The 6,335-nt window shown below is 47.1% G+C and overlaps 1 long non-coding RNA gene across 1 annotated transcript; it reads right to left on the reverse strand.

Annotated features, from left to right (window-relative positions):
- Positions 1 to 460: 460 nt before the first annotated feature.
- Positions 461 to 6,037, reverse strand: LOC143773752 (uncharacterized). The gene is made up of 3 exons (XR_013215349.1): positions 5,575 to 6,037; positions 5,334 to 5,480; positions 461 to 1,259 (listed from the first exon to the last, which is right to left on the reverse strand). It is a non-coding gene; the product is annotated as an uncharacterized LOC143773752 (long non-coding RNA).
- Positions 6,038 to 6,335: the final 298 nt, after the last annotated feature.

Below are 6,335 nucleotides of genomic sequence, written 5' to 3' on the forward strand. Positions count from 1 at the left end.
AAATTAATGTTGATCAAATGTCATCTCTGATTTTTATATACTTAACGTACTTAGCGGACAAGGCCTCTATGTTGTACGGTGTCATGGCTATATGGGCGCTGGACTATGGGATGGAGAAGAATCAATCTTTTAAAATTTCCTAAAAACAATACTTATTTGATTGAAAAATAACCACATTAAAGTAACAATTTTTTTTATTAACCCGAAATAATAATTAATAATTTTTTGGTTCCCCAAAAACATAACAATAAAAATTGAATATCGATCTTGAATTAGATAAATAGGGATCTTGACTTCTTCTAGCTTTTCGTATAGATCTTGCCATCTTTTATTGGTCGGTTAATGTTCTTCCATCCTTCTCTGCTGCTCAGGCTGCCCAACACCAGCACAGGAGTATTGCCAGTGCACGGCACCCTCTGATCTCATGAAGTAGTCAGTGAAGGATTCTCTCACACGCACACCCGAGTTGGACGGCCTGCCCAGACCCACGTTGACCACTGGATTAAATACTGGCTGCTGGTACTCTACATCTACGTCAGTGTTGTACTCACGAGCGTAGTTGTGGAGTACACAGCAAGCCTTAATCACAGTGTCAACGGTGTCAGTATCCAGCTGGATGGGTGTGTGAAAGATCCTCCACTGACTAGTCATGATCCCAAAGGTGCATTCCACATATCTGCGTGCACGACTCAGCCGATAATTAAAAATCCTTCGCCGGGCATTCAGTCCCCTTCGTGGGTATGGGCGCAGCAGGGTTGTCGTTAAGGGAAACGCCTCATCCGATACCATCACAAAGGGCACTGGATGTGTGGAACCCGGCAAAGGTCTTGGGGCTGGGAGCGTTCCGCAATCTTGAAGAATTTGCATCCCAATCTGTGACGTTCGCAACACCCGAGAATCCCCAGTACTACCATAGGCACCAACGTCAATGGCAACAAATTTGTAATGGGCATCAGCCACCGCCATCAGGACCACTGAAAAATACTTCTTATAATTAAAGAAGCGTGATCCTGATCGTGGTGGCTTCAGCACTCTCACGTTTACCATCGACTGCACCTATGCAGTTTGGGAAATTGGCCACAGACTGAAAGCCTGCTGCAACCTGCAGCCAAGTCTCCTCGGTTGGGGAAGGCATCACCATGGGCTGCAACTTCTGCCAGATGACGGTACATGTGCACCTCACAATTTTAGAGATGGTGGATTTACCAACCCTAAATTGGAGGTGCAGGGATGTATAGCTCTCTCCTGTGGCCAAAAATCTGCAAAGAAACAAAAATGAATATTAGAAATGTCACACAAAAATACAATGAAACATGTCAGCAGTTATGGGCGCTATAATATGCGTCCAGCACAGTAGCGTAGCTACTGGGGGGGGCAGAGGGGGCCGTCGCCCAGGGCCCTGTCACATGAAGGGGCCCACCGGGAGCCAGGGCCACTTCTGTGAGGAGGCAGAACAGCGCATAGGAGCAGAGCAGTATAATGTCTGCTCCTGTCTGACGGAGACTCTGCACGCTGCTAGCACAGTGGCCGGCTGCAGAGTCTCCCTCCTGCAGTCAGTGAATGGTTTTGCCCGTCTGACCTGATCATGAAGCTTTTCCCCAGCTGCAGTTTTTCTTCACTCTGTTCACGCTGGGATTGGCTCAGGCACGCTGGGTCCTAGTGCCCACCGTGCATTTCACCTAGACACTTCCTGGTCCTGCCTGCAGTGCAAACTTTATCAGTAAGTGGGGATGGAACTTATTATGTTTATTCAATTCAGGTATGTCACTGTGAGACCGTTGGGGTATTGTGGGGGCGGAAAGTGAGTGAGGGGGGACAGGGTACTGGGGGTGAATGTGAGACCATTGGGGTGTTGTGAGGGCAGATGGTGGGTGAGGTGGGACAGGGCACTGAGGGGTGGATGTGAGATGATGGGGGTATTGAGGCTGAAGTGGGGGAGGGGGGACAGGTCACTGGGGGCTAAATATCATGTTTTGTTATGATATTATATGCGCTCCATCACGTAATATTTGCTGTCTGGGGAGGCTGGAGATGGGGGGGTCGGGGGCCTTTGATACGTACCACCTGGGCCTTTTATGAGTATTAGTATAAGGAGCCCGCATACAGTAACCAAGAGCTGCATCACATTTACAGCACCACTCCAGCATTATTTTTTATTTCACTGCTGGAGCGGTGCTGACAATCCACGTCCCCTGCCCCTGTCTGATACTCACCTTCTGCCGTTTTCATCTGTTTTAGTCTCCGCTCTGCTCCGTCTCCTGCAGTTTGTGACCTGTCCGAGGCTCCAGTGTTTCATGGAGCGGCGCAGAGGTCACTAATCAATGTGAGTCTGTGGGAGCCTCGTTCTGGCTTCTTTCTCACTCTCAGGCTATGTGCACACGGTGCGGATTAGCCTCTGCGGATTTGCAGCAGTTTTCCATCTGGTTTACAGTGCCATGTAAACCTATGGAAAACCAAATCCGCAGTTCACATGGTGCGGAAAATACCGCGCGGAAACGCTGCCTTGTATTTTCCGTAGCATGTCAATTCTTTTTGAGGATTCCGCAGCGTTTTACATCTGCTCTTGTATAGGATTCCGCAGGTGGTAAAACGCAGGTGAAATCTGCACTAAAAACACAGGAAATCCGCGGTAAATCCACACACGAATCCGCAACAAGTGCACATAGCCTCATAGTCTTACATTGAGCGCTTGTGACATACTAACTTCTGGCCAGTCAGAAGCTGCGCTCACAAGTTTGAGCAGCGGCACTGCAGCAGTGTCACAAAATAGTGAATACGCCGGAGGATGAGTAAATGACCAGGGCATCCAAATCATGACAGGGAGCTGTGAGTCCATCATACTGTGTATAAGGGATCTGCGGGCCAATCATACTGTGTATAGGGAACTGCGGGCCAATCATACTATGTATAAGGGAGCTGCGGGTCCATCATACTGTGTATAGGGAACTGCGGGCCAATCATACTGTGTATATGGGAGCTGCGGGCCAATCATACTGTGTACATATAAGGGAGCTGCGGGCCAATCATACTGTGTATAAGGGAGCTGCGGGCCAATCATACTGTGTACATATAAGGGAGCTGCGGGCCAATCATACTGTATATAAGGGAGCTGCAAGCCCATCATACTCTGTATAAGGGAGCTGCGGGCCCATCATACTGTGTATAAGGGAGCTCCGGGCCAATCATACTATGTATAAGGGAGCTGCAGGCCCATCATACTGTGAATAAGGGATCTTCGGGCCAATCATACTGTGAATAAGGGATCTTCGGGCCAATCATACTATGTATAAGGGAGCTGCGGACTCATCATACTGTGTATAAGGGAGCTGTGAGTCCATCATACTGTGTATAAGGGAGCTGCGGTCCCATCATACTGTGTATAAGGGAGCTGCGGGCCCATCATACTGTGTATAGGGGAGCTGCGGGCCCATCATACTGTGTATAAGGGAGCTGCGGGCTCATCATACTGTGAATAAGGGATCTTCGGGCCCATCATACTATGTATAAGGGAGCTGCGGGCCCATCATACTGTGTATAAGGGAGCTGCGGGCCAATCATACTGTGTATAAGGGAGCTGCAAGCCCATCATACTGTGTATAAGGGAGCTGCGGGCCCATCATACTGTGTATAAGGGAGCTGTGAGTCCATCATACTGTGTATCGGGGAGCTGCAGGCCCATCATACTGTGTATAAGGGAGCTGCGGGCCAATCATACTGTGTATAAGGGAGCTGCGGGCCAATCATACTGTGTATAAGGGAGCTGTGGACCCATCATACTGTGTATAGGGAACTGTGAAGGCATATTGTGCATATGGGAGCTGTTGGCCCATTAAACTGTATATAGGGGAGCTCTGGGAGGCATTATACTTTCTATAGTGGAGTTCTGTCAGCATTTTACTGTGTAAAGGGGAGCAGTGGGAACATCATACGGTGTATAGGGGAGCTGTGGGGGCCTTAGACTGTGTATAGGGAAACTACTGTGTATAGGGAAACTTTAAGCTCACCATACTGTGTATAATGGAGCAGTACATGGGGGAACTTAGGGGACATTATTAAATGTTAAGTGGGCACTTAAGCATCATTCTTATAGGGGCACTCAGAGTATTGTGACCATCAAAGTTGCATATGGTCACAATATGGCGGTAAAGTCAACGTTCGTTTTTGCATATAGATTTATTTTCAATAACAGTGCGATTATATTCTGAGGTTCCCCTATATTCACAATTAGAGTGCGCAACCGTAACTGTAATCAGGGTTAGCTGGTTAGGGGCCCACTCAGATGTTTCGCCCCCCCTAAGTTGAAACCCTAGCTACGCCTCTGGTCCAGCACCTTTCATGTTTTATATAAAGCATTCTATAATGCTGCCCATAGCAACCCGGCACTACACAAAGGGTATCAATAAATAAACCGCCAGTCACATCAGATGGGACTTGCAGGTCCGTGTCCAGCCACTCCAATGTTTAGCCAACGACGCCGCCCTCCTGCTTGCTTCAACGCACTAATCCGGCCTGTTAAGGGCAGAAGAAAGTCCTGCAGTGAGCGAAGACAAGGAAAGGAGAGAGGCCCAGCGCATGCTCATCTGCGCACTTAGCTCTATCCTCATCAGGACAAGAAAGTACGTCTGCGCAGAAGAGTGGTATCGCAAGAAGGGAGGCGCACAACCTGGACACAGCAAGATGGGATAACATTACACGATAGCACCCCACACACGGGTATGATCTCTCTCCACTGACCCAGGGCCTTAATTATAGAATGCTGTATATCAGGCATAAAATACAGTGGGCACATGTGCTAGCAAGCAAAAATGGTTACAGTTTCCTGGTGTGTTTTAAACATTATATATACGGTACCGTAAAACACAGTACCAGAGATATCCATGTCCATGTGTGTGTGCGGCCCATGTGCTGAATCCTTCCTACACGGATGGCTAGCAGGGATCAAAGCAATACAGTAAGCGCAGTTAATGTCGGCAGGTGATGAAGACAAATCCCATTCTTCCCTGATGGCGCTCAAATCATGCAGAGCAGGGAAGAATGATGACAGCATCTTCATCACCTGCCGCCAGGGAACAGCGCTTCCTGTAGTACTTCTTCACCAGTGCAATGCGTGTCACATAGAGGACATTTATGTGTGTTCTCCGTGTGCACGTGTGCGGGACACTTTGTAGAACATGCAAATGGAAAAAAGGGCATGTCCGCGGGTTTTGCCCGCAGTCATACGGCAGACGAAAACGCGCTGACATGTCCATAGATGACTGTGTCTAAGTTTGTCACTGTGTCCAGGACATGTGAAAGAGCCCTAATGACATCCAACCCAAAAATTAGTTACTTACCGCAAGGTGATGAGCAGCCTTTCCTCAGCAGAGATGGCCTTCCTCATAAAAGTGTCATGCAGCGTGAGATGGGGCGAAACTATTGCCAGAAGTCGGTCAAACGCCAGGATGGGTAGATGGCAGAATGATATGAACTTTTCAGGGTATCTGAAAATGAAAAAAGAAAACAAATGCTTAAATAAAATATCATAACCTTTGTGGAGGACAAAAAATATTTGTGTTTTCATGTATTTCAACTTACTTCCTCAAATCATTGTAAAGGACATAAAAGTGGCCCTTTTGTGGACATTCGGCGACAAGCGGGTGCACCCAGAGTCTTTTCCGTTGACATCTTCTCTCCTGCTGCTGCTGCCTCTAAAATAAAAAAATATATATATATTTTTTAGAACAGAACACTGTGAAAAAAACAAACAAAAAAAAAACAGTTATAGCTTACCTGCTGCCTATGATTATTCAATATTTGCAGCAGCAACCCCAGCATAAATATACGGTGTGGCCTGCGGAGCTGTATCTGCGGCATGCTGTGGTTGCTTCCACTCATTATGATGTTTTCACAACATGGAGGATGAAAGAAGAAGGGGTTGGACAAGGAAATGACATCATTTCTTTTTTTTTTTGTTACTGAAGTTTGTCAAGTTTCAAAAGCTTTATTTATGTCAAAAACGCAGGCAATCTGCTTAAAAAAACGCACTGAAAAACGCACTAAAAAAACGCACCAAAAACGCACCTGCGTTTTCTGCCAAGAGCTGCGGATTTAGTGCAGAAAAATCCGCAGGGAAATCTGCAAAGTGTGCACATAGCCTAAGACGCTCTGTGGACGACATCTTCTAATCAGTTATCATGGCTTTCCTGCATGACGCTTCTGTAGAGTGCACAAAATCTGAACTGGATATTTTTGACCTACCCCCGACATAAACAAGTATAGAGAAATCTCTATTTGTAGAAGTACAACCGGTTGCGGCTCTGTCAGAAAATGGACCATTGGAATTTTTCATATCTGGG

The sequence above is a fragment of the Ranitomeya variabilis genome, chromosome 5, assembly GCF_051348905.1.
Source record: "Ranitomeya variabilis isolate aRanVar5 chromosome 5, aRanVar5.hap1, whole genome shotgun sequence".
In the NCBI taxonomy this organism is placed as follows: Eukaryota; Metazoa; Chordata; class Amphibia; order Anura; family Dendrobatidae; genus Ranitomeya; species Ranitomeya variabilis.